The 27,076-nt window shown below is 41.2% G+C and overlaps 1 protein-coding gene across 2 annotated transcripts in view; it reads left to right on the forward strand.

The window, feature by feature from the left end:
- The window catches only part of ADAT2 (adenosine deaminase tRNA specific 2), a 106,100-nt gene that overhangs the window by 70,215 nt on the left and 8,809 nt on the right, over nt 1-27,076 (forward strand). Inside the window, exons 8-9 of one of the 2 annotated variants that reach the window (XR_003428338.1) lie at nt 2,656-2,745; nt 13,097-13,185. The gene's annotated coding sequence lies outside the window, so the exon portion shown is untranslated. The remainder of the gene's footprint in view (nt 1-2,655; nt 2,746-13,096; nt 13,186-27,076) is intronic. The other variant, XR_003428339.1, reaches the window with a different exon arrangement.

The following is a 27,076-nucleotide window of genomic DNA, read 5'->3' on the forward strand; positions in this document are numbered from 1 at the left end:
CCAACTAAGGTAATTGAAAGAACTCCCTAATAAGGATTTATAAAAATTCACATATAAGGTTTGTTTATCTTCTCCATAGGTTTATGTGGGGATGGGGAAGCACTTTGTCTAATATTTAGGCATAAGCGGTGTTTCTTATCAACTCTCACAGGAGCTTCCCAGGTGGTTTCTCTGCTTCCAGCAAGTTCCCCCTCAGTCCAGCTTCTACTGTGCTATCTCTCTCCTGCTTATGACCCTTCAATGGTTCCCCACTGACTACAGGATTATAGTCAAGCTCCTACCGTGGCTTACAACACCCTCATTTTCTGGATTCCCTTTTGCTTCCTAAAACTCATTTCCTGCTTTTCCCTATGTGACAGACTGAATCATAGCCTCCCAAATATATTCACATCCTAATCCCTGGAACCTGTCCATATTATCTTATAAAAAGGGACTTTGCAGCTGTGATTAAATTAAATCTTGAGATGGGGAGATTATCCTAAAATTACCCGGGTGGATCTGATCTACTTACAGTGGTCCTTATGAGAGGGAGGCAAGAAGGTCAACGAGGAAGTAAGGAAAAGGGAGGACAGGCAGAATCACAGGGAAGGGCGATATGATGACAGAAGCAGAGATTGGAGTCATTCACTTTGAAGATGGACAAAGAAGGAGCCAAAAGCCAAGGAATGCAGACCGACAGCAGACGATGAAAAAGGACAAGGGAGCAAGCAGGTTCTCTCCTAGAGCTTCCAGAAGGGATCAGCCCTGCCGACACCTAGATATTAGCCCTGTGAAACTGAATTTGGATTTCTGACCTCCAAAGCTGTAAAGAGAACAAATTTATGTTGTTTTAAGCCACTGTGTTTGTGGCAGTGGGTCACAGCAGCCATAGGAAACACTATATCCTACTTGGTGCTTTACATTCCAGCACCTTCTGTCTGTCTGATGCTCACCACTCACACCACGCTCTTTCCTGCCTCTGCTAGTTTGCTGCCACCCCTCCTGCCTGGAATACCCTCTCCCTCCCACCCAGCCCCCATTTGCTTGGTCAAATCCTGTTCACTCATATGACTCAGTGTGGCTGTTCCCATCACTGACCTCCACACCTACATCCACCTAGGTGGGGTGAGCACTCTTCCTCTGGCTCCCATGATTCATTCACATTCCTCTAGCATTTATTTTTCCATAGTTCCCTAAAATTATATATCTAATTGTCATCTCCAACACTTCCAAGAAGGGAGTGTGTCATTTATTTTTCTATCTCCGTATTCAGTAGGTGCTCAATAATTGTTTGTTGAATATTTTAAAAAAAGAATTTAAAGAACTTAACATATATTTCTTATAAGAGACATTGGGTTATCCTTTGCCCATTTCCAAGTGATTTGAGGAAGAGCCACCTATGTTCAATATTCTATTAGGTATCATCCTAGAAGAAATTGTGATTGCTGCCAATTGGAGAAATTCTAGGAATCAAAATGGAAGAGTTCCAGGTCTCTTTCATCCCTCAGAGAGGGCTTTCTGGAATCTTGGCCCAGGGACAGATGTTTAGTGGATCAGAGAAAGCTTTCCCCTCAGATGAACTTGTTCATCAAGGTCCAGAGGCCAGGCTGTAAGCTCCATTGGGTAATGGGGGCCTCAGTTCAAATGGCTGTGTGCCAGAAATGTGTCCTCCCACACTTTAGCCCAAGGGGACTGTGCTTCTTTTTAAACAGGTCTTTCTGTCTCTACACCTTAGCTCATTCGTTTTCCTCCTCTTGGAATGCTCTTCTCTCTCCCTTTCCATGTTTCCATATTTCAACCTACTCGTTCATTGAAGTTCAGCTTCTAAAACGTTCCCAACTCCTAGTTGGCCATTTCACAGTTCAGATGAGAGAATATAACTAATTCAGTCCACTCCATCGCTACCAAAAAAGCTGAAGATCAAGTTTCTCCAAGACGGAGCCAACAACATCTTTCTCTACCAAGGAGAGCACATTTTCAGAGGAACGCAAGCATATCTTTCGAATGGTGGTGAAATCGGCCATATAGGCCTCTGAGCATCCTCTTGTGTATATTCTGTGGCCCATTATGGTAATTTCCTCTCCTCTTTACCTTCCTTGTAACTGGGCGATTATACTGCAGATCCCTGGGTACTATAATTGGCATTGCAATATGAGGCTTCATTTGATGCTTGCAAATTATGGGGCCAGGGCTGAAGCTCTGATGTGGGACTTGCTTCCCCATAAGTCAGAAGAAGTTACATGTACATGAGTGCATTGGAATAAAGAACCTTTTCTCATAATCACAATTTAATATTTAAAAATAAAATTTCAGTTACAGAAAAATAATAGGATCAGGCCCACCATAAAAGGAACAGGAGAACTGAAATGAAGTGCTCTCATAAAAGTTTCATAAAATACAACCACACACATATTACACACTTGGGAGAAATGCCATAAAATTTCTACACATGAAGAGGCAATGTTCCCTTGATCTCTTTTCCTGTTCAACAAGGATTTGTTCTGAATTCTGAAATCCCTACAGGTGAGTGTTCACAGGCATTGCAGCATTTCAGAGGAAAAAAGTTACAATCACTGAGTTGGGAAGCTGGGAAACGAGAAATGAGCTCCATCCAGGGAAATCACAGGGTGTTGGTAGGACAACGATTTTCATATAGATATGTTCTTCCTAATTCAGGTTCTTACAACAATAAGTAGTTTCAGGAGAATTCAACAACAAGAAAACATGGAGAAAGAAAATATGGTGTGTTGAGGAAGTTTCCTCAAGGTAAGAAGACCTGAGTTCCAGTCTCATTTCACCCTCTAACCCTTTATACAAGACCTTAGTTTCTTCTTCTATTTGTCATGGAGGTTGAATGAGGTTATTTTCAAGGTTCCTTCTACTGTAATATTCTAGTTCTGTCACCCAGTGCTCACTGGTGTGTGAGGACTAGTTTAGTGAGGGTCAAAGTCTATAGCCACTGAGGCAAAATCTTTACCTGGAGAATATTTTCCCAGCATTTATCTACATGAAGAACTTAGTGAGACACCAGATCTAGAACCTGGTAATTGGCCCCTGTCTGTTTTGTTGGTCTGAGAAAAATGCATCCTATTCTGCCCCAAAAATCTTCCATGGAGAGTTAACTTTCTCTGTAGAAGATGTGTGTGTGTGTGTGTGTGTGAGAGAGAGAGAGAGAGACAGACAGAGACAGAGACAGAGAAGAGAGAGATAGATAGTTATGCTCTGAGAAGCACAATGTTAAAAGGATACATGCACCCCAATATTCACTGCAGCGCTGTTTACAATAGCCAAGGCATGGAGGCAACCTAAATGTCCAGCAACAGAGGAATGGATAAAGAGATGTGGTGTATACACAGTGGAATAGTACTCAGCCATTGAAAAGAATGACATAATGCCATTTGCAGCAACATGGATGGGCCTGGAGATTATCATAGTAAGTGAAGTAAGTCAAACAAAGAAAGACAAATATCATATGATATCGCTTATATGCGAAATCTAAAAAAAATGATACAAATGAACTTACTTACAAAACAGAAACAGACTCACAGACTTAGAGAATGAATTTATGGTTACCAGTGGGAAGGGCGGAGGGGCAGGGATAGCTTGGGAGTTTAGGATTGACTTGTACCCACTGCTATATTTTAAATGGATAACCAACAAGGACCTACTGTATAGCACAGGGGACTCTGCTCAATATTCTGTAATAACCTAAATGGGAGACGAATTTGAAAAAGAATACATATACATATACAAATATACGTATAACTGAATCACTTTGTTGTACACCTGAAACTAACACAACATTAATCAACTATATTCCAATATAAAATAAAATTTTTAAAAAAGAGTGGAAAAAATATTTCACGGAATTGACAAAACCGTGGGTGGAGAAGTGAGGCAGTCCTGAGCCAGAGTCTGTGAGCAGAAAAATAGTAGTCTTAATTGTAAATAACACTCAAATTATACTCTCTTCTCTGCTTTAGCTATAGGTCTGTGTTTTAATGAAATTTATATGGAATAAAGCAATTTCAGGCCCTAAGAAGTTCATTAAATGAAATTATTTATTTATTTAAAAATTATATATGATAAATCCTCCCATTTTCAATTGAGGTCTACTTATTTCAAAAATAGCCAACATAATAAGTTATGACACAAATTCCAAGGCAGCTGCCCTATAACAAAATGGCACAGAGGTTCTCTTGAATTTCATTATTATGAAATTTGACCCATTTGGAGTTCTACATAAAATAAACTGGTGGAAACAATCTACAATGACAATTCCGAACTGAAATCTTCTTTTTCTAGTCATTTGACCTATTTGGAGGCAGCATGGTAGAAGGCAAAGAGTTCAAGTTTCAGAGTCAGGCAATTCTGGGCTCAAACCCTGGCATTGGCACTTCTGTGTGAACTTGGGTGAGTTCTGCCACCTGTCTCTACTTCAGGGTCCTCATCTATCAAACAGAGATAATATCTTAGGGAATGGTTGTGAAAATTAGAGATCATATATTTAAGTACACAGTGACCAGCATTTGATAGGAGCTCAGTAACAGTAGCTACTGTTATTCCGTTTAATGGACCTGGCCTGTTACACCACTCCCAGCTACAGTGCGCACGCAGGATGAGAAAGCACCAGTATATCCTGGATGTGGCCAGGAGAGCAGGCTTGCTACTCACTGAGGTAAAGCGTCCTGGAGGAAGCCCTGTTAATACAAACATAGGTAAAAACTACTCTCGGGCACTCACACCCTGATTTCCCATTGTCGTGGTGACAGGGATACCTGGGCTCCCTCCCTCCTCTTCTAGCCACACCATCTTTGTAAATGCCTCCATCCCCCATAACTTTTTGAACCCTCATTAGAAAGTCTAATGAATGGCCCCTTTTGAGGGAAGTTCTTACCTGCATGAGGTGGGAAGCTGGGCTGTGGGTGTCCAGGATCGCTTTCAGCAACACACAAAATGTACAGAGAGCCCAGTCTGGAAGAAGTGCTCATAAAATGTGCCATTGAGAAAGCCCTGGCAGCTAAAAAGAGGAGCTGTCACTCTCCAGCGCAGACACGCTCCAACAGCTTCGCGTCATTAAAAAAATACAACACAACACAGCAGAAGAAACAAACAGAGGGAGAAATGAAAATGCCTCAGTAAAATCTACGCCGTCCAACAGGATCTAGCCCCTGTCATGAGATTTCCTACCGTTCTGTCCTCACTCTGCTTTGGCTACACCGGTTCTGCTTCAGGCTTCACACGCCCGTAATTCTGGATCTTCGCATGGCTCACTCCCTCTCTACCTTCAGGCATCTGTTCAAGGAGGCCTTCCTGGGCAGCTCTGGGTAATAGAGTCCCCATCCTCCCACCCCCTTCCTGCTTCTCTGTCTCTAACTTCTTTCCATTCCGCCGTTGCTACCTCCTGTTCTGCTGCTGCTTCTTCTTTGCACTTACCACTACTGGAACTTTATTTATTTACTTTTTCTTATTTTCTCTTGTCTTTCCTATCCACTAGAATTTAAATGTCATGAGAGTGAGGGATTTGTGTCTTGTTCATCGCTGTATCTCAAGTGCTTACAACTGTGCCTGGCATGTAGCAGGTACTCAATATTTGCTACACGAGTGAATAAATAAACAGAGGAGCAAGAGAAGCAAGAGACTGGATTTTCTCTCATACTAGGTCATGACTTTCCAACTCTAGGAGGCTGCAAATATTTTCCAAGTGCAATTAGGATTGGAGTTCTAGTGAATTTCCATTTTCAGTCTACACAAGGACATTACTACTTAAACCAGTTCCTTTTTAGAAGTGATATAGTATTACATTTAGTAGTAGTATGTTTTCTTCTAATTCAAGTTACTCCAGTTTTAAAGCAAGTGTATCTTCAGGTTGGTGGTAAAATCACCATGTAGGTCTCTTTGTGGCCATTTCGTTAACTTCTCTTTACCTTTTTCATAACGGGTGAATCTTAAAACTGCAGAAGAACTTGGGTTGTCTACTGCAATAAAACCAGCAGCACTGTTAATAAGGGATATTTAAGCCCAAGACTGTAAGCTCAAGGAGGGCAGGAACCTTGTCTGTTTTTCTAAGTGTTTTATACACAGCACATAGCACAGTACTTGGCACATAATTTGTTGAGAAACTTAACATGTGATTAAGTAAATAGACGTAACTCTTGTTCTTCTTGGTTACTTTAGCATTGTAGACAGCTAATGAGACTATTGTTTCCTTAACCTTTGCATCTAAGTACCCACCTAGTAAAGTTCTTAAGGCATTGATTCCTCATTATCTTCTCTCCTTCCCCTGATGGGATGGATTCTCACTCTCCCTGGTAGTCATTAAATTTTTCCTGCAGTCTTGGTGCTTGGTGGCTTCGTTCAGTGGATGTTGCTTCTACAACTACCTCTGTTTGTGTCTTTGTCCCCACCTGCTGCTACTTCGTGTTTGATGTTTCACTCTAATCTCCACAAGGACCTCTGAAGATGGAGGATGGTTATGTCTCAACTCATGGACTAAGCTTTCTCAGCCCAACCTTGGATGACACTGCTTCTCAGTAACCTGAGATCTTTGTCTAGTATCTTATATGTAGTCTGAACCTTCAATGTGACAGCACTCCTTTGAGGACTCAGAGTAACTTACCCAAGACTAATACCAGAAGTTGAATGAAGGCACTACATGACTCATCCTGACTTCACTGAGTATCCCCCAAAACTCACGTCATTTGATTCTCTCCTACCTTAGGGTGATTTCACTATTCCCCCACCTGGGACATCCTTATCTTACCCATAGGTGTTGGGCAAACTTATTCTCCCATCCTGGTCTTAAAAGTTCTCTTTAACATCTATTCTTAATTCCCTAGAGGCAGTCATGTAAATAAAACCACTATAGTTCTGGAGGTAGAGGCAGGTGCAGATTAATCCCTACTTAGATTTCTGTTATGAACTCTACTTCGTTGACCAATATCCAAATAGGAAAAAGTCAAAATGGGGAACTTTATTACAATTCTAATAATTCTTTTCCAAACCTAACTCAATATTTACTTATTTAAAAATACTTTCAGGTTCTCCTCTCCTTAAAGGAGTAACAAGCCAAAGTAAGTTTAGCTTTATAGTTATTTGTTTTATATATCATCAAAACTCTGAAATTCAATGAGGTACCTTGATCTTTCCTTTATTTAATGTTTTCACTATTTAGAATAAGAGTTCAATGACTTCCTGAATGATATTCCACAGTAATCATACTCCCTGAACTCACCTGCCTCTCTGAGGGTAGGTATTGCCATCACCGCTTCAAAAAGTCAATCTCAGCTAAGGACATCTCTCTATCCACCAGCAGACACCCATTCATCAGCGGAAGACCCAAGTTTTTTATAGAAAATGGGCTTTTAACTCATCTTTTTATTATGTAGGACCAAATAGAAAATTTTATTATTAACATATAAGCTAAAATTTTTTCCACCCCAGGATAAACAATGGACTTCATGAGAAAAAATAGAGCATATGGGCCCTAAAATGTTTTAACAGGAAAATGTTTGTTTATTTAGTACCTACTATGTGCCAGAGAGTGTAAGTATTGTTGATTTGAAGACCATTAGCTATGTTCTATGCCCTTAAGGAGTGCAGAGTCTAGTAGAATAGACAGAATTAGTTATGTTAGGGTTAAAGGAATAATTTCCTATTGAATATAATCGATTTATTTTGGACTCTAATGGAACTGGGAGGATGGAAGGGCCTCCTTGCTTGCTCTGGTCTGTGGGAGGAATGAGACATCCGTGAGGGAGATGGATCAGACACTGAGAATCAAGAGAGGACATTTCCCTACCCACGCTTCCTCCCTCCCTCCCTCCCTTCCTCCTTCTATTGCTTCTTTCCTTTCTTCCTCAGAAAAGCCCTCCTCTGCCCTCTGCCAACTCTTTCTTCCCATCTCCCCACCAATGTCTATTCTTCATTTCCTTTCTCAAGCCAGTGGTTTAAGGGAGGGAAGACTCTTCTTTGGATCTTTTGTCCCCAGATGAAAAAAATAATGCCCAAGTCTCTCCGCTGCTTTAAGGTATTGGGTTTCAAAAACATTTTTACAACAGCCCTTCCAAGGACCACTCACCTGTCTGCCAAAGGTAAGTAAGGCTCTGGAGTCAAGATCGCCTTCTTTGTCACAGGAGGGGAGGAGATTGTTTTTCACACACTTGGAGGGCTGCCAGTACGTTTGCTGAGTTTATTGCAAGCCTGTTTTAGGGTGTTGTTGGCTCATTAAACTCAGTTTCTTAATGTACAAGAAACTTGATAAGATCTGATAAGACCATCTGGACTATACTAGGGGCAGTGCTAGCTATTTATACCTCCAAATTACCTACACTTTGAAATAAAATGGCCAGTTTCACTCTAATTAAGTCATATCTCCACCAGGAAATAGGCAAAAAAATTTCCTAGTAGTTTCCTGATCTCCTTTTGCACTGTTTGACTTGAAACATGGTAGTCTCAGATTTTCATATCATATATTTATACAAAGTAACTTAAAATTATAACTGATATTTATGTTAATAAAATCAACTATTGATATATACTGATTTCCTGGTTTGAGCCATTAGTACGTTCTAAATACATTATTGTCATTTTATACACATCATTTTCATTTCAAACTACGACCATGCAAGGCAGGCAGTATTATTATTTATCAAATGAGAAAAACTGAGCATCAGAAAAGTTAAGTATCTTTTCCAAAGCCATACAGCTAGTAAGTGGCAAAGCCAAGATTTAAGCATAGATGTGTATATTAACACTATCATATGTATATATTTACGTATGTCAGTAAACTATATGATAAATCATCCTCGTTTATTTTTTCAAGACTGGTTGTAATTAAAATACAGTTTTTTCCTTTTCCATTTAAAAAGCTGGTTTTGGGGAGAGGAGAAGACAATTGCTAACAGATGTCAACAAATTTTTAGAACTGAGAAAGGAGTTTTTATTTGTCATAAAATGTGAACACTGAATATCTATTTAATTAATAACAGTGTAATAAAACTAGATTAGGATGCTAGGAGATAGACAATGTCTGGAAGATTAGGGGCTGTAAGTGTAAGAGGCCTAATTCCTCATTGCCCAGAGTAGATAGTCAATAGAAAAAAAAAATGTGAATATCAAGAAAAAAAGTTTAAACCTTTGTTAGAAACATGGAGATAAATATCTATCGAAAGACACAGGCAGAAGAGTCAAAAGCAGTCACTCATGTAGTAGGAGTTGAGAATGAGGAGGATTGGAGTCTGATAGTATACTTGACTTTTAAAATTAAAGATGAGGGCTTCCCTTGTGGTGCAGTGGTTGAGAGTCCGCCTGCCGATGCAGGGGACATGGGTTTGTGCCCCGGTCCGGGAGGATCCCACATGCCGCGGAGCGGCTGAGCCCATGAACCATGGCCGCTGAGCCTGCGCGTCCGGAGCCTGTGCTCCGCAACAGGAGAGGCCACAGCAGTGAGAGGCCCGTGTACCACAAAAAAAAAAAAAAAAAAAAATTAAAGATGAGTATTATCCTGATGCAAAATAAAATAAAACAAATGCATGCACATTGTAGATGACTTAGAAAATATAGATGAATACAGGAAGAACAAAGATCATCTCTGAATAATTTCTCCACCCACACTTAGCCATTAACATCTTATTGTGTTGTCCTTCAATAAATTTTTTTTTTCTTTTTGCAGTACACGGGCCTCTCACTGTTGTGGCCTCTCCCGTTGTGGAGCACAGGCTCCGGACACGCAGGCTCAGCAGCCATGGCCCACGGGCCCAGCCGCTCCGTGGCACGTGGGATCCCCCCAGACCAGGGCACGAACCCCTGTCCCCTGCATCGGCAGGCGGACTCTCAACCACTGCGCCACCAGGGAAGCCCCTTTCAATAAATATTTTTTGTTACAAACTAAATATATTTAAATATGTTCACACACATATTAAGAAGAATTGTGTATTTTAAGTACTTAATATAAGAGGTATTTTCTTATGTGATTAAAATTTTTTGCATAATATTCAGTTGTTTGAACATTATGTAATTAGCCATTTTACTGCTGTTGAACATTTAACTTTTAAAATGTATTACTTCATTTAGTCATTACAACAGCATTTTGAGTTACTTCTTATTATAATCCTCTCTTTTTTTTTTTTTAAAAAAAAAGGACCTTGAAAAGGTTACATAACGTTATGTTGAAGTCCTAACCCTCAGTACCTCACAATGTGACTGTATTTGGAGATCAGTCCTTTAATGAGATAATTAAATGAAGATGAAGTCATTAGGGTAGGTTCTAGTCCAATATGACTGGTGTCCTTATAAAAGGAAATTAGGACACAAACAGGTGCAGAGGGAAAACCATGTGAAGACACAGGGAGAAGAATAATGGTCATCTACAAGGCCTTGAAAGAAACCAACTCTAATAACGCTTTGATCTTGGACTTCTAGCCTCCAGAGGTGTGAGAAAATAAATTTCTGTTGGCTTAGCTAGCACCACCAGTCTGTGGTGCTTTATTTTGGTAGCCCTGGCAAACTAACACATGTACCTGTGGTCATGTCACCAGAGAAGGCTAAATCTGGGTTCAGAATACAGGTGTTTTGAATCCAGATTTCAGATCCCAAGTTCTTTTCCTCATACTCTGTACATGTGCGCACACACACGCACCTACATATAGACACACGTGCATTCGTCTTCCCTGGAAGTCACATTTCCATCTCACCACACACAGATTGATGCTGCCATCTTCTCCCTTTGCTTTTATTTCCATTCTTCTTTGTATGTCTTCTTAAATGTTTCTACTTTCTCCTTCTACTTCTTTTCTTTCTGCTATTCTTTCCATGGAAATTCTCGGGCAGCTTCTTTTCACCGTAAACATCTGTTTTGGAATAGCCACAGATCTTTTTATATCCTGACTTGTAGGTCTGTAACCATCTTACGTTCTGTTTCCTCAATTTATTCTTCAAGGCACATCTGGTTAAGAACATGATGTCACCCAGGGCTCTCAGGTATGAACTGGGATTGATAGAGCAACGAACTCCACAGTGTGATATAATTTGTGATATGAATTGAGATTTGATGTGATCAAAGAAAAACAAAGAATACAGTCATTGGCTTGTGATATTTTTGATTTGCAACTACCATAGTTTAACCTAGTTTCTCCTTGTCATACTCTCAGGGCTTTATTTCCTCTCCCCTCCAAAATCCCACCTTATTCTCCAGGATCCTATGATCAACAAAAATAAGCAACACTCTTCGTTTGGAGCAATTCTTGCTTTATTTGAGCAGGTGCTAAATAATTATAGACACAGTTAGTATTTAAAGGGTGTGTTTCTTTTCAAGTCCTTAAAGCACATGTTCACATTGATGTTTCCAATGTAAAAACAAATTTCAAAGAGAAGAAACAAAGAGAACAATAAAATTTGAAAATCTCAAATCTTGACTAGTCCTGGTAAATAGAAATGGGACAGGTGGTTCCACTCTCCTGAAATCAATATTTTATTCTCAAGAGAGTGGAAGTCATTCTGGCTTAGAACCCCTTTAGAAATGATGAGGGCTTTGAGCACTTCTTTTTTTACAGTGCAGATATGAGCTGTGTATATTTTCTGGGGAGTCACACAATTGGCAAGCGTGTTGACATCCAGAGATTAGTTGTTGTGTCGTGCATCTATTTTCCAGGCTCACAGATTTAAAATATCTTGACAATGACAGTGAGAGTTGATGATGCGGGTTGCTAGACACTGAAGTGTTTTTGGAGTTACTGTTTTTATGTCTTAGAATCTACTTTCTTGAAAGTCTTCAAAAATTTGATAGCATCTCATATTTCCCCACTTCTGCCTAAAGGCAGAGAGATGGATGTAAGTGGCCTCTCAAGACTCCTTGAGCCCTAATAGTCTACGTTTGCCACTTGTCCTGCAGGCCACCAGATGGTGTTAACCATTAACCACAGGAAGTTCTATGGCCCCTTGAAAATAGTGATTAATGAGAGGCATAGCTAAAGTTGTTAGGGGATCCGTTTACCTTTTTTTCCTCAGTTGCCTTAAATGTGTCAGAATCAAGTTGAAGGATGTCTATAATATCCACAGAATGGATCCACAAAACCTCTAATTAAAGAGGATATCATTGTTCTCTCATCTCTTCAGTTGTACAATTTCTCGTGAAGGTAAGTCTGTGAAGACTCATTGATGTGATCTAAAGAGCTGTGATTGCAAGAACTTAAACCTCTTTAATCTCAAATTTGAGTGGGAAACCACCACCAAGTTAGGAGAGTGCAATTCTCCTTCTTTTAGCTGTGTAGATGAAACATAATCCATTAGAGTTTTCCTTAGAACCCACCTGGGTGTCCAGGAAAAGTAATATGGAACGTCCGAAATGTGCATGGGTGTATATAATAATGAGCATGCTTTGATGCATTTCAGTTAAGTTAAATTTTTTCACTCCATGTATGTGAAAGTAAGCTTTGACCTCGAAAATATTTCTGGATTGTATTAGGACTGCCTTTTTTTTTTCTGATAAAGCTCTATCTTTTAAAAAATTGCAATTGTATAAAGATGCAGAGAATTGAAACTTGCATTGCAGGAAAATCTGAGCAATTGCATGATTAAACAGTTTCCTCCTTCTCTAAAGACATGGGAATAATAAAAATAGACCCTGGAATCATTTCATGTAACTTCTGTTCATTCATACATTCGATTGTGGTTGTGTTTACTTTGTTAACGAATTATTTATGTTATCCTAACTTTATTTTCGCCTTTAGATTCCAAGTATTATATGAACTATTAAGAGCTTAAGGAAGTACTATTTATGAAATTTAAAGCAAACATCTCTCTTCTAACATTTTTTAATAAAGCACAACATTGTAATATTTTATTCTCCCGTTGCTCTATTTGCTGTCATTTTTATCCACGTGATCTCAAGTCCACACTGTGTGGGTAAAAGGTAATTCAACATTCTGGGACATTCTCTTTGTATTCAACTTCATGTTAGAATGCCTGGGGGGATACAGATGGTGTTTAAAGCCCTCTAGTGCTTACCAATTGGCCAAAATTAATTTTATTCTCTATGTTTCTGGCTTGGATATATTGAGTTTCATTGGACAAAAAAGTGCTGTTGGTAATACTCAGAGTTTTATATTTTCCCTTTTAGGCTGGTCCAATTTAGGAAACGGAATCCTCTAAAGTCATAAGTAGAGATGCAAAAGCCTTCAGTTGCTTCTATGTTACTGAAATCTTGAGGTAAGATGCCATATATTCTAGCCTTTATGTTCTCTTAAACTCTTGTGTTTCAGGTGTGTCAAGCCTTGTCTTCTATATAACACTTCAACATTTGAGGTCGGAGCCTCCTGTTTCTTTTGCGTTCTTCTCTCTGAGTCCCTAATAGGTGCCCAAAAGTACTTAAGTGACATCAACTGTTAATGTTTGATGGCAATCACCATTGCCAGACAGTTTGGTATTACAGTCAGTAACATCGAGTCATCTTGACCATCTGTATTTCCCCAAAGCAGTTCCTAAAGCCCCAGTGATTTATTTTATGTGGTAAGGCAATTCATTCAGTTGTTCTTAAGCAATTCACTTTACTTTTCTTAATTCAAGTAGAAGTCTATATTGTTTTTTTTTTTCTCCATGTTCACCATTCTTCCCAAACGTCTGTCTGTATCTTTGTATACTTCTGTATCTTTTCAAACTTCTGTATCCTAAACTTCTCTATCTTCCTGAACATCTGAACCTTTGACCTCCAGAGGGTGTTGCCTTCATTCCTCCAAAACAGTTGCTGGGTACTGTGTGCTCATTTGCCTGGAGTTCCTGACCACAGTGAAGCCACCTGTATTTGTTTTGGATGCCTAGCTGCCCAGACCTACATGTTTATTATATTTATTCCCACCTGAGTATACCTTGCAGTGGTTGGTGGGAATTGCCACCAATAGCCCTCATGTATATTCAGTTAAGTCAGAGAAATCACTCCTGAACTTAGCCTAATCAAAAAGGGGAAATTATTGGAAAGACCCAGGGTAGCTCTCAGAGAGGAAGAACTGTGTAAACTAGGAGTCAGATTAGCTCCTGCAGCAACAGGTCTAGAATCAGGGGCTAGGTAACATCACGTACCCTCTCCTTCCCACATTGTTTTCTCCATTTCCTTTCTACATCAGTTTAATTCTCTCCTCCGACATACAGGCTTTCAACCTGTAGTAAAAACATGTGGTAAAAATATGGCTGTTCCAGATTCATATCCTTCTGGTTGTATAAAATAAAAGGGAAGATCCTGTTTTTAAAAAGCCAAAACCTGGAGAGGGGAACTCTAATGGCTGAACTTGACTTAGCTGTTCAGCTGTGGACTAGTTACTAGAGTCAGAGCAATGGAGTACTATCATAGGCCCTGTCTTGGTCACATGCCCACTCTTATGGCCAGGGCAGGTGGGGCAGTCCTGTGATAGACAGACCCTGCCAGAACCACAGGGTGAGAGTGAGGGAGCAGCTCTTCCCCCAAACAGGGATTAATGTTGACTGTTATGGACAGAATTATGTCCTTCTCAGATTCATAATTTGAAGCTCTATCCCCTAATGTGACTGTATTTGGACATAGGGCCTTAAAAGAGGTAATAAAGGTAAATGAGACTGTAAGGGTGACCCTAATCCAATATGACTGGTGTCCTTAGTATAAGAGAGAGAGAGAAATGCCAGGAATGTGAGCACACAGGAAAAAGCCAGAAGGTGGTTATGGCAGTCCTAGCAGACTAATACACTGTCCTAGGTTAGCAAACAATATCTATGACGTGGTACCTACCACACCCAGCTCCATTTTGCTCTGAAATTATCTTACAAAAGAAAGTTAAGGGCTTAGGAAATTAGCCAACTAGCTTTATAAAGAGATGCTCGCAGATTGGATGGGGTTGTCACCTGACCCAAGGGCAGCCCACTCCTAGGCTGGCTGGGATCCCTGTGTGTGTATGTGTGGGGGGTGGAGAGGGATTGGGCAAAGGTTATTAGCTAAGTCATTCAGATTAGCTCCTCCTAGGATGTGGGTCATGGAAGACTGGTTTATTCCTAGCAAGAAAACAGCAAAGACTCTTCTGAAGAGGCAGAATCGCCATGAGAGAGAAATGGAGAGTAACAACTTCCTCCCGTGACCTCAGATCGTGACAGCTTGCCATTGGGGGTGACCAACTTGTCCAAGTTTTCCTGGACTTCCCTGGTTTTGACTGTGAAAGTCCCATGTCCTGGTGGGTTTTCTGATTCCTTATGGTGGCTAAGTCAGCCTCTCTTCTTTTAACACTAAGAGTCCAATTATGATTACAACTGTTATAATTTTTTCTGACTGTTATCCTGGGGAAATAGATTTTTTTATTAAAAAAAACCAAAATAGTGTTCTCTGTGAGTGAGTGAACTCGATATCTAGCCCTGGAGAGGAGAGGCAAGGAGAGAGAGAAGGACAGGATGTGAATGTGGGGGAGACCACTGAGGGAGTGGGAGTTGGTGATGTAGAGGGAGATATGATTAGCGAGAAGAAGTATAAAATGAAATTAAAGACCAAAATGAGCTCTTTGAATATCGCCCTAGCGTTCAGTGCCTGTGGGTAAACATGGGGGCTAGTTTGCCGTAGCTGTAGACCTGTGGGTACAGAATGGCCATTTGCCTCTCTTTCCCCTTGATTCACCTTTACTTGATTCAAAAGGAAATTCAGGTTAAATAAAATCATCTTCTACATATGGCCACATAAAATTTCTTTTATCACTCTGTGTTTCTGTTTTGTTAAACTTTTCATCTTTAAAAGATGTCTATAGTTGTTACACTTATTTTTTAAAAATCTACCTCTTAACTCTTCAGTCTAGCTTCTCCCTTCACACCTCTGAAATCATCTTGTCCGTCTTTATGATGACTTCCTAATTACTAATTTGTATGGCTCCTTCTCCAACTGATCATCCTTTCGTCATCCTTTCTAAGATTTCACACTGCTATTTTCACACTTTTGAAACTCGCTCTTCCTGTGGCTACCAAGATCCAACTTTCTTACGGGCCTCTCTCTATATGCCTTTGCTGACTCCTTTTTTTCCTGTTTCCTGTAAATATTGACACTGCCAAGGGCCTTCTTGATCTTTTTTTTTTTTTTTTTTTTTGCAGTACGTGGGCTTCTCACAGTTGTGGCCTCTCCTGTTGCGGAGCACAGGCTCCGGAAGCGCAGGCTCAGCGGCCATGGCTCACGGGCCCAGCCGCTCCGTGGCATGTGGGATCTTCCTGGACCGGAGCACGAACCCGTGTCTCCTGCATCGACAGGCGGACTCTCAACCACTGCGCCACAAGGGAAGCCCAAGACTGTGTACTTTTTGATGATAGGAACCATATCTTTTCTCTTTTTATCATCAACATCTAACCCAGTGTCTGGCACATGGTAAGTGCCCAGTGATTAAACTATCTCTGCTTCCACCTTTGCACCCCATCTCTATTAGTTTCTTATTGCTGCTATAACAAATTAGCACAAGCTTAGTGGCTTCAAACAAAATAAATTTATGATCTCACATTTCTGGAGATGAGAAATGTAAAATGTGTTGGAAGAGGCTGAATTCCTTTTAGAGGTTGTAGGAAAGAATCCATTTCCTTGCCCTTTCCAGCTTCTGAGCTGCCTGAATGTCTTGGCTCATGGCCCCCTTCCATCTTCAAAGCCAGCAATGACGGACAAGTCTTTGACATTGTCTCACCCTTGACTCTGACTCTCCTGTCTCCCTTTTTCACTTATAATAAGGATCCTTGTGGTTACATTGGGCCCACCCAGACAATCCAGGATAATCTCCCTATTTCTCCCCAACTGATTCTCCACCTTAATTCCCTTTTGCCGTGTGACATAGCATATTCAAAAGTTCCAGGGATTAGGACACGGACATTATTCTGCTTGCCACACCCTACTGTATATTTACTGCTGTTCTTTTAATTTTTATTTATTTATTTATAAATTTAGTTATTTTATTTTTGGCTGTGTTGGGTCTTTGTTGCTGCATGTGGGCTTTTCTCTAGTTGCGGTGAGTGAGGGCTACTCTTCGCTGCGGTGCGTGGGCTTCTCATTGTGGTGGCTTCTCTTTTTTTTAATTAATTAAATTAATTTATTTTAACATCTTTATTGGAGTATAATTGCTTTACAATGGTGTGTTAGTTTCTGCTTTATAACGAAGTGAATCAGCTTTACATACACATATATCCCCATATCCCCTCCCTCTTGCATCTCCCTTCCACCCTCCCTATCCCACCCCTCTAGGTGGTCACAAAGCTCTGAGCTGATCTCCCTGTGCTATGCAGCTGCTTCCCACTAGCTATCTATTTTACATTTGGTAGTGTATATATGTCCATGGCGGTGGCTTCTCTTGTTATGGAACACAGGCTCTAGGCATGCAGGCTTCAGTAGTTGTGGCATGTGGGCTCAGTAGTTGTGACTCACGGGCTCTAGAGCGCAGGCTCAGTAGTTGTGGCTCACGGGCTTAGTTGTTCCACGGCATATGGGATCTTCCTGGACGAGGGCTTGAACCCATGTCCCCTGCATTGGTAGGTGGATTCTTAACCACTGTGCCTCCAGAAAAGCCCCTACTGCTGTTCTTTATAATTTTCTGTCTTAACCCATGTCAGCCAGGATGAGAGTAGGATATGTTGTTGTTGTTCACCGTTGTACATCCGGTTCTTAGAAAAGTGCCTGGCACATAGAGAACTTTCAATAAATATTTAGTGAATGAAATCAATGGATGCATGCATGCATGAAGCACTCTTGCTCTCTCCAGGGCTGGAGGGTGTTTATGAGGTGAAGGAAAATGGAAGACCAGTGTTAAGTAGAGCGCCTGGATTTATCACAAATCTATTTATTTATTTATTTATGGCCTTGCCGCATGTCCTGTGGGTTATTAATTCCAGAACCAGGGATTCAACTCAGGCCACCGCAGTGAAAGCACTGAGTCCTAACCACTGGACCACCAGGGAATTCCCACAGATCTATTTTTTTAATGCAAGGAATTCTCTTATCTTTATCATTAAATGAAGAGGCTCATATCAGCCTCTAACGACAGTTCCTAAGTCAACATGACAAGTTTTTCAGGGAGTTATAAGAATTTGCTTTAAAAATACTTCAGGAGATGAGAGTGTCCTGCAGCAGGCAGAGTGGGGGCCCAGGCTCCCACAGACTCACTCTGTGAACTTCAGAGCCAAGAGAGTAGAGGAGCGTGTCTTAAGATAGATATAGATGTATATTTTTGGCCGTGCCATGCTGCACGTGGGATCTTAGTTCCCTGACCAGGGATTGAACCTGCAGTGGAAGGGAGGCGTCTTAACCACTGGACCTCCAAGGAATTCCCAAGATTGGTATATTTTTTTTTTTTTTTTTTTTTTTAAGATTGGTATATTTTAAATGCTCCCTCATTAATTTTTTGTGGAGAGGGCCATGGAGCTGACTAAGACAGTTTATCTATGTACGGTACACACATGCACACAACTAACAATCTCGAATGCCAAGACATTCCTCCTCCACCACTCATCTTCTTTATTTGACTCCCAGACCCCTGGCAGTTAGATCTCCAGGCAAGAGTTTGAAAGAGAAATCTCAGGGCATCTAATCAATCAAAGAAAAAAGACCTACAGATGGTGAAATTGGAGAGCATCAAGCTGTCCAGATAAGTCCTCTAATGGGAAGCGGTGGGTTGACAGCCCCTCCCACCTTCTTAGGGACACAGATTGATTTTTTAACATCTCTGTCTTAAACGTGAATGGACAACAAAAAACTGTCTTGCTTCTGGGGAAAGCTCTGAAATGAAACAGAGACACCCAAATAAAAAAGCAGCAAATGCAGCATGTAGTCAACAAAAACTATATAGAAAGGAATAATATATTTAAAACGCTATCAATAGCCTCAAGAAATAAGAGAAGGGATTGCATCCAGAAAATAAAAAAAATAGGACGCTATAAAATAGAAACATTCAGGAAACATAAAAAGAGTTTTTGGAAATTAAAAACATGTTAGCAGTTGAAAAGCTCAATTGAAGGGTTGGAAGATAAAATAAGGAAATTCTGAAGAAAGTAGAGCAAACAAAAAGGCAAAGAGATAAATGATTAGAGGAAAGATTGATGAATTAGAGGACTGGTCCAGACTGTCTAACATCTGAATAACAGGATTTCCAGACACAAAGAACAGAGAAAAATGAAGGGAATAAATTACCAATAAATAATTCACAATATTTTCTAGGCCTGAAAAACATCAGTTTCTTGATTAAAAGGGATTTGAAAGGGATCCCTGCCGAGCACTATAAAAGAAAAAGATGCAGTCCAAGGCACATCATCATAGAATTTAGGAATACTGAGGATGAAAAGAAGATTCTACAAACACAGAATCTCTGATATGCTTCAGACACTTACAGGGTATCAGGAGTCAGAATGGTTTTGGACTTCTCAAAGCAACGCTGAGACTAAATGACAGTAGAGCTAGAAGATGGTAGAATTCTGAAGGAAAATTCTTTCTGACCCAGAATTCTGTGCTGACTCAAGCTCTTCACTCAAGTGTGAAGATAAAATAAAATTTCTGCTTGCAGACATACAAGGTCTCAAAACATTTCCACTTATCATTTCTTAGGAAGCTAGTAGAAGATACGGCAAGTACCAAATGGGAGCAAACCAAGAAAAAAGAACCATGGGATATGATAGAAGAAATAGAAGATACAGTGCTGAAGGACTGGGGGGACCCTCAGTTCACTGGGCAAGGGTACTCAGCAGCTAGTGTGACTCAGGAGACCAGGTTAGGGTGGCCATCACTGTGACACCTTAATCCATTGTCTGTATGTTTAACCTGACAATGCCAGAGTGCGCCAGCCCAGATTCTAATTTGCCTTTGGCTTCTCTGAGCCATGTGCTGATGAGCTTTTTCTCCTCTTTCCATGCTCTGCTGCTGAATCAGCTGAGGATTCTCTTTCCTACACTTTGGGTTACTCCAGGTGCTACAGATTGGCCATGGTAGAAGCAGAGAGAACAGAATGGACCCAGCATCTGGTATACACTAGACCCCTGCCAGATGCTCTGAGTACGATTGACCTCATTTTTCCAGAATTTCCTAATGGCTTTGCCCACTGAGTGCCCCATCAGGGCCTCTTCTGATGGCTCAAGGAAGCTGACATCTATGACCTAGAGAATCTTGAGCCTCATTTTACAATGCCATATAATTGGCTTTTTCCTTACACATCTAAGTTGGTGCTTTTGCTACTCTTTTTTATTAATCTAATTTCACTTTTATTAATATGTAAAATTATTAATAATAAAATATTTGTTTGAGGGAAAAATAATTTTTTCATCCTTGGGCCTTGATTGGTCCTTGCAGCAATATAAGAGTTGAGGACATGACTGTATGGGGGATTAAAAAAATGGCCTTGGCTTGTTGATGATTAGACTGAGGACCACCTAAAAGAGATGGGTGATAGGAGCAGATACGATTCGTGGTCAGCTATTCCTGCAAGTGGTCTAAGATCATGGGGCTGAGGTGAGCATCCTCATGGCCGTCTCCACAATTATCTTATTAGAGCTTATTCCGATTTTCCCTTCGATAGGATTATCCTAGCCATTAAGGGCAGAAGGCTAAGATTCAGGCCAATTTCAATTGTAGTCACAGAATTTGTCCTCCAAAACCGTCTGTAATTTTCCACTATCTCTGAACTTTAAGTGTAATAAAGACAGTATGGGAATGGCTGTACATAAACAATTCTGATTTCTTAAAGTTAAGCGAATGTTCTGTGCCCTTTGCAGCATCTTGAAACCCTTCCTCAAGTGTTCACAAATTTCTCTTGTCTCTTTTAGTGGCTGTTGTCTGTAACACTGATCTTTTCCTGAACTATACTGTTATTTATTTTTTCTTTGCTTCTTTTATTAGACTGTGAGTTCCTAAAGGGCAGCAAATACCTTCCTCTCTAATTAGTCCTTTAGTTTCTACATTACATTGCTTTGGAAAAGTAGGACCGCCTTCCATCTCTTGAGTCCTTGTTATAATCTAGGTCAAGCCCATTATAACTGTCTCACTGCATGTGTACAACAGCTCAGTGAGGAAGGGCAGATTATCATCTCCACTCTCTAGATGAGAACGCTGAGGCTTGGAGGGCTGAATAAAGTGGTCCCTCAGAGAGGGAACAGCCCAGCTGGGAATCGAAGCCATGCCTGTCTGATTCTGCAGCTTGAGCGACTAAGCCCTACATTATTCGAGCTAACCATTCACTTCCTTTTTGTTTCAGACAGAATAGTTTTCTTTCAGCCTTAGGAAGGTAAACTCGGGAATTTGTCACAAAAGGCCATGAATGTTGTTTTTCTGTTCATTTCTGCCATTTCTTATCTATTACAATTTTTCCTTTTCACTAACTGAAGGGGCTGGGCTGGGACAGCAACAGAAATGAGGGAAGGCTGAAGGGTCTTGGGGAGATCCAGAGTTTGGGGTCTGTGGCAACAATCAATATGCTAATCACCTAACAATCCCCAAACAATTTAACATGAGTACTTCCAGCATCCTGGGACCCACACTTTCCATTTCTATTCCCATGCAGTGGGGGACACAAAAGCACTCTGTTCAGGTTAGCAGGAGGCCTGGCAGAGTCCCAGCCCCACTCTGTCCCCATGTCCACACCCTTGTGTGGCCCCCTCGCCTGTCATTCCTCTGGATAAAAGGGACCATGCCTCCCAGCGGTGGGGTATGCCCACCATTCCCAGTTGAGGTTATGAAACCTGCTGTCTCAAGGAAGGAGAAAGAATGAAAATTGTTGGGTAGAGGGGCAATGTGGACAGGAATAAAGAGAAGCGGGCTGAAGGCTAATAAATGGGCAAAAATAATGAGTTAAAAAACTGCCTTGCTAGCAAATGGCCAGAAATCTGGGAAAAGGAGGAGGAGGGTCCCTGTGGAGATGGGAGGTAGGCCAGAGAAAGGAGAGAGGGAATGGGCCACAGCCATCTCCAAATTATTTTTCCTGTATTGTCGTTTTAAATGTTTAAATATTTGATACATACAGAGGAATATGTACATATCCCAGGTTATTTTTAAGCTGTTAGAATTTCATGTCTAAATAAAGTGTGAGAAAGCACACAGTAGGTAAGACAGGCTCTCTTCCTGGGTGAGAATGCAAGAGGGGAGATATGTCTTTACCTCGAGTGGAGCATTGAAAAATTGCCCCTTGACTGCTTGAAAGAGTATATTGCAGTTAAAAAAATTATTTTTAGGGAAGTGAACAGCTTTGCCCTGTTTTCAGGGCTCCCATTCACATCCCCTCACAGCTGAATTGGAGAGATGCTTTACATTCAAGCCCTTCTGCAGGGAAACAGGCATTAAAAAAAAATAATTAATTAATTAATTAATTAATTTTTTGGCTGTGTTGGGTCTTCGTTGCTGTGTGCAGGCTCTCTCTAGTTGCAGCGAGCGGGGGCTACTCTTCGTTGCAGTGCGCAAGCTTCTCATTGTCGTGGCTTCTCTTGTTGCGGAGCACGGGCTCTAGGCGTGTGGGCTTCAGTAGTTGTGGCATGCGGGCTTAGTAGTTGTGGCTCATGGGCTCTAGAGCTCAGGCTCAGTAGTTGTGGCGCACGGGCTTAGTTGCTCCGAGGCATGTGGGATCTTCCCGGGCCAGGGCCCAAACCTGTGTCCCTCGCATTGGTAGGCAGATTCTTAACCACTGTGCCATCAGGGAAGCCCGAAACAGGCTTTTCTCTTGGTCGTAGTCTTAATTGATATTAAAACAATAGAGCACTCTGTGCCCTAAATAACTCTTCTTAAAAATTAGATTATGTAGCAAGAGGTTAACTCAGGGAATATTTTTGCAAAAATCCAGTAACTCTAAAACTTAGGACATCTGTCAAGAGTGATTTGCCTGAAAATGAGCCTGACTAGGATTTGGTACTCACTGGTGGTACCTCATGGATGACAACCCAGGTGTTTTCTACTCTTATTTTGTGAATTTCTTCCCCTGATCTCTGGGACTCTTTGCTCAGGCCCAGATAACAAGGATGGAAGAACATAGGAAGCTGAGAATAAGAATGTCAAGTTCTTGGTCTCTATGTGCCAAAGTCCTCAGCCCAAACATGAGATAGGAGTGGTTTGAAAGAAGATGAAATTGGGCATCACTGGTCCCTGTCATGAGCAGATGAAGAACCTCTAAGCTGGAGAAGGGGAGAGAGTTCAAGAAGGATTGAGAAAGTTAGATTCCAGAACAGGGCTTTGCAACCCGTGCCCCAGATTGAGCCAAGTCATTGGTGAGATAGAGGAGGATGAGAGAAAGGCCACAGAATTCAGAGGTTGCTCTGGTGGAGACATCCCGATGCCTGGCTTTTGGTCTGGAATTCTCTCCTGCAGGAATATACTCAATAATGCAATGGATTTAAATATAAACATGCCATTTGTTTTCCTTTTTAACGGGGATTGTGGAACTAGAATTTAGAAGGATCTTTGTGTTCATGTGATGAAAACCGTACAGATAGTACATCTGTATGTGAAGGTGCATGTTTTATGAATCCTAATATGATAATAAGCAATGCATTTGACTACGTTAGGGAAAAAATTAATTACCTTTTTAGTCTCTCCATTGACAAATCATATCACAAAAACCAAGTATGAGTCAAAAAAGGCAAGGAGAAAGTAGCATGGAGGTGACACGGACGATTACTGACCAAGAACATTTGTTACCTTCCTGGATTTTCCGTTCGTGGTATCTGTCAGCTTTGTAAAATTAGTGATTTGTTGTGAATAAGTGTTCATGTTTGTATCTAATTTTTAGTGTATAATTTTGTATTGCATTCTTTTTCTTAAAAAGGGCCTCCAATCTGCTGCCCACGTAACTGTATTAGTTCCTGAAACAGATATAGGAAAAAAAAAAAAAAGAATAGCAATCTTTGTGCAGTGAACTCATGTCTCAAAAATGCCCTCATGAGCATCTCAATATGAGATCTTGAGGGATGCTGGTCTCTAGGTCTCTTTTCTGTGTGATGTATTTGGTTTGGTATTAGCAGGAGGGCCCCTAGACTGTGTGGGGCTCCAGGCAATTTTTTTTTTTTTTGCAAGGCCTTTGTCTATCTAAACAATTTGATTAAAAATTTATTACAAAATCCATGGGCCTCTGTCAGGCATAGGGAGAAAAGAGGTGTTCAAGTATTTGTTTATTGTCTAATTGGTGCACATAAAGTTTCTTTGTAGCATCCATTTCTTCCTATTTAGGTCCAGGAGCTGTTTCTTCCAGTTCTTTATTATCAAATGTATCATTTCTGGCTTCTTTCTTTCTTTCTTTCTTTTTTTTTTGAGTTTCCATGTTCAATTTTTATTTTTTTATTTTTTAAATATTTTTACTGGAGTATAATTGCTTTACAATGGTGTGTTAGTTTCTGCTTTATGACAAAGTGAATCAGCTTTACATATACATATATCCCCATATCCCTTCCCTCTTGCGTCTCCCTACCACCCTCCCTATCCCACCCCTCTAGGTGGTCACAAAGCACTGGGCTGATCTCCCTGTGCTATGCAGCAGCTTCCCACTAGCCATCCACTTTACATTTGGTAGTGTGTATATGTTAGTGCCACTCTCTCACTTCGTCTCAGCTTCCCCTTCCCCCTCTGTGTCCTCAAGTCCATCCTCTACGTCTGTGTCTTTATTCCTGCCCTGCCACTAGGTTCATCAGTGCCATTTTTTTAGATTCCATATATGTGCGTTAGCATACGGTATTTGTTTTTCTCTTTCTGACTTACTTCACTGTATGACAGACTATAGGTCCATCCACCTCATTACAAATAACTCAATTTCATTCCTTTTTATGGCTGAGTAATATTCCATTTGGCTTATTTCTTATCTCGCAACTAGAGATGATGTAGCAATGCTAGTATTACTCACAAAGCTGGAATCTGTTTGCACTGTTTGCCGTATTATCTCTGCAATTCTCTGCTACCTTTGATTCAATGCTGATCACACCATTACTCATGATGTCACATCACCCATCTGCCACCCATGAATACTGGCTTCCAGTGAGACACAGTAAAGTTGTTACTATGCTTTGTCGATGGTGACCACAAATGCAGGTCTCACCCCAGTTGTGCAGGGAAATGTGAATGACATTTATTTTTCTGGTCATGGTCAATGTACTGTTTGGAATTTCAGGGCATGGATGTAGAAGTCTTTAGACTATAATCAGTGCACTTCTAGCATGTGATCTTTCTCAATGTTGACCACACTGCTGCTTTCCAGACACTGCCACGAGCTGGGAAAAGACGTGGGGGCCTGTGGGTAGAGCAGGAAGGGCAGTGCCATCTGTACAAGCAATGTCCCCTGATCATTTGGCACAATTAAAACCATCCTGGGTTAGCACAACCGCACCAGTAAGAGGTGAGAGGCAGAAATCAATTGGAAAGGCAATGGGTGTGCTGAGCAATGATTTTAAAGCCCCCAGAGGAGACAGATGCAACCAGTTCCAGGGGACTGCCTGACACGGCATACAGAGCTTGCAGAAGGGTTTGGATGGTCAACCCAGATGCCAGAGTGCGGAGTGCACAGGGTGAGGCATTCTTGCCACCACAGGAAAAAGATGCCTGCTGCCTCCAGGGGCTGTGCTCATGGGCTGCACAGCAGTCAGAATGTAGGGGGGTGAGAATCAAGGCATGGGTCCAAATATGTGGCTCAAACCCAAGTGTTGGCAGTGAACTCTTAGTAGCCCAGAGACCTAACGTTGCTATGTGTCTGACGTAAGCGAGAGTCGCTCACACTCTGCATATCAGCACCATCTGGAGGCCCAACCTTTCATGATCCCTCAAAAGCAACATTGTGCTAGTCAGAGGGAGCAATCTGCTTGCCCGGCCTCCTTTCTGTTACTGGAACCTTGCCCTGGGGTCTCGGGTTGACCCTATAGGTATGAATCCCTGAGCAAATAGGGGTATATGGTTGAGCCCAGGTGAAGGGTAGAGGGTCAGATAAGAAAGAATATGGGGCCAGGACTTCTGAGGGTCCCAGTCCAAGCTCAAGGCTCCCTGCCCAGGTGTCATTGCTAGCCTCAGCTGATCCCAGGCACCAGAGGGGACTTAGAAAATGTTAAGGAGTGCGCTTCAAAGTATGGGGCTACCCGAGGCTTAAGAGTCCGGAGCAAGGACACTGCTTGCTCAGGAGTAAGGGATGTCTGCTGGATATCAGAGTGATGCTGGCCTCATAGAATGAGTTGGGAAGCGTTCCTCCCTCCTCTGCAATCTATAACTGTTTATGCAGGATTGATATTCTTTGTTCTTTAAATGTTTTTCCCCAGTTTTATTGAGATATAATTGGCCTATAACATTGTGTTAGTTTAAGGTGTACAACATAATGATATGATATATGTATATACTGGAGAATAACTAGCATGATAAGTTTAGTTAACATGCATCACCTCACAGTTGCAATTTATTTTCTTGTGATATGAACTTTTAATATTTACTCTCTTAGCAACTCTTTTTTTTAAGATTTATTTATTTATTTATTTTAGGCTGTGTCAGGTCTTAGTTGTGGCACACGGGATATCCATTGAGGTGCGTGGGCTCCCCTCTAGCTGTGGCCTGGTGGTTTTCTCTTCTCTGGTTGTAATGCGTGGGCTCCAGAGCGGGTGGGCTCTGTGGTTTGCTGCCCAGGGGGTCTAGTTGTGGCACGCGAGCTCAGTAGTTGCAGCACGCGGGCTTAGTTGCCCCGTGGCATGTGGGATCTTAGTTCCCAAACCAGGAATCGAACCTGCATCCCCTGCATTGTGAGGTGGATTCTTTACCACTGGACCACCAGGGAAGTCCCTCTTAACAACCTCCAAATATAGAATATTGTTAACTATAGATACAATGTTGTACATTACATCCCCAAACTGCTTTATCTTATAACTGGAAGTTGGTTACTTTTGACCACTTTCATCCATTTCCTCCACCTTCTACTCCCCACTTCTGGCAACCCCCCTTCTGTGAGAGATGACTCCTCTTTTTCCTTCTTCTTCTTTGTACTTTAGTGCCTTCATTATAGGAATTAGTACCCCAAACATCCCTTTCATGACTTGGGGCTCTCGATCCTCTCCAGGCTCAATGTCATTGTCTATAATCCTTACTCACCTGGAGGGTTCCTTCATGTTCCCAGTCTATGCATTCATTTGTTCATTGGTACAACAGCTATTA

Source organism: Aethalodelphis obliquidens, unplaced genomic scaffold (genome assembly GCF_003676395.1).
Source record: "Aethalodelphis obliquidens isolate GAN/ISIS:26980383/991018 unplaced genomic scaffold, ASM367639v1 scaffold3, whole genome shotgun sequence".
Classification (NCBI taxonomy): domain Eukaryota; kingdom Metazoa; phylum Chordata; class Mammalia; order Artiodactyla; family Delphinidae; genus Aethalodelphis; species Aethalodelphis obliquidens.